A 2,321-nucleotide genomic window follows, 5' to 3' on the forward strand; every position below is an offset into this window, starting at 1 on the left:
AGCAAAACATCTATGAACATCAAACTTTAATTTCACATAACTTCTTCAAAACTCAACCAAATTTAATGAAATTTAGATCAGAATCACCATCATGCAAAGCTCTACAATATCATGTCCATAAAATTAAGAATTCAGAGACTCGAAATTTCACCAACCTGGAATGGCAGTGATCAAAACAGTGTGTCCAAGGCCTCCAAAGTGTGTAGATCTCCTCCTTTTCTCTTGTTATGAAGCTTGATGTAGAAATGGATGCTTGCCACGACCTAGATCTTGCTTAATTTTCACTTGCCATTGATGTGTTCATATGCTTGACATGCCTCAAACCTTGCTCAATTTCCACAAAAATGGATGAATCATGCTCCAAATGTCATGAGGATGATGGATCTATCAAGAAAATGTGTGGTTGTGTGGAGAAAATTTGAATTCCAATGAGAGAGAATTTTGGAGGGAAAATGAGATCTAGATCTAGAATTTGTGATTATGAACAATTCTGTTATGATTTATCTTATATATGCTGTCTTAATCACATCCAAATCACAATTAGTCATGAGTTAATTAGGATTAGTGCAATGAGAGGTGTTTTGCAAATTTGGAAAAGTGAGGGTGCATGGCCTAATTTACACGTGAACAGTAACATGTGGGGGTATAAACTCACTCAAAATCTTCCAATGAACACAATGGCAATGGTATTTTGTTCATATGATGCACCAAATTCAAATTTGTCATTTTCCCTCCAAAATGAGCATGCATGGGCAAATGATTATATGATTAAATTTCATGCAATGCAATATTGGATTTGGAAAATATAGGTCAAGACAAGAAATTTGCAAAAAGAGTGGCTTCATTTGGAGCTTTGAAACAAAAGTTATGGCATTTTGAAGTTTCAAGCACACTTGGCAATCATTTGACTATATCTCCTCAACCATTCATCAGATGCTCATGATCTTTGACTTTTTGGAAATGGGAGAGAAAGATCTTCAACTTTCATGTTGGACAAAAATTCATTTGAGACTTCTTTGATGATGTAAAATCAAGTTGAATTTGAACCAAAATCTTTCTATTTTTGGAAACTTTTAATTACAGGCCACTTTCCATTTTTGGAAACTTTTGATCTGATCTCAAATTCTTCAAGATAAGTGTTTGTAATGACAAATGAACCTCTTTTGGACATTAATGAAGTGTCTCAAACCATCTCTCCATCTCCTAGCCCTCAGTTGACTTTCTGTTGACTTTTATGGGCCCTAGATGACTTGAAAATGCACTGTGGACTTTGAGCCTCTAACACTTGAGGATTTGGCTCAGAAATGAAATCCTAGCTCTTGTAAGCTCTCCACATAACCACGTGATCTTCATCATCAATAGAATACCTCTTCTCCTTAAAAATCCCTGACTGGAAGAATGCACTGATTAGGGTTGACCAGAGGTCAAAACCCTAATCCAAAGGAACTGGAGCATGCACAATGAAGCCCTGGCAGTTGACATAACTATGATGATGATGATGTACCCTTGCAATCAAAATAATGCTCAACCTCCTTGAGGGATCAAGAAACCCTAATGCACTGCAAACCCTCATATGGTTGATGATCAACTTATGGAGACCCTCAGGCTTGAATCTCTTAATCTCTCTATCTTCTGACAAGACCTTAGAGGATGACTTGTTTATTTCACATGATATGCAATATGCAAATGCCTAATGTCCTAAAACATGAAATGCAATATGCTAAACTAGTCCCAAGAAGAGGAGGGCAAATTTTGAGGTGTTACAAAAGGTAAGTTGGATTTAACTCATTAGGTTTCATCCTTTTAGTATTAATGTTATAAATAGGCATTTCAAGATCAAGGACATATAGTCCATTGTTCATTTGTGCAGTAGCATAGAATATATCATTCAAATAAATTGAGCAACAATTGTTCTTTATTATAAATGAAAAACCAAACTTGTCCAAACAAGAAACAGAAATAATATTCCTGCTAATTGCAGATACATAATAACAGTTCTCTAACTGAATTATTAAACCACTAGGTAAAGTCAATACATAAGTTCCTACGGCTAAAGCAGCAACCTTTGCTCCATTTCCAACTCGTAGGTCGACTTCACCTTTTGCCAAATCTCTACTCCTTTTTAGTCCCTGCACATTGATACAAATGTGAGAACCGCATCCAGTATCTAATACCCATGATGCAGAAGTAGATAAATTAATTTCAATAGCAAAAATACCTGAAGTTGAAGTCTCTACTCCATTCTTCTTATCTTTCAGGTACTTTGGGTAGTTTCTCTTCCAGTGTCTGGTCTTACCGCAATGGAAGCAGGTGCCTTCTTT

The sequence above is a fragment of the Lathyrus oleraceus genome, chromosome 7, assembly GCF_024323335.1.
Source record: "Lathyrus oleraceus cultivar Zhongwan6 chromosome 7, CAAS_Psat_ZW6_1.0, whole genome shotgun sequence".
Lineage (NCBI taxonomy): Eukaryota > Viridiplantae > Streptophyta > Magnoliopsida > Fabales > Fabaceae > Lathyrus > Lathyrus oleraceus.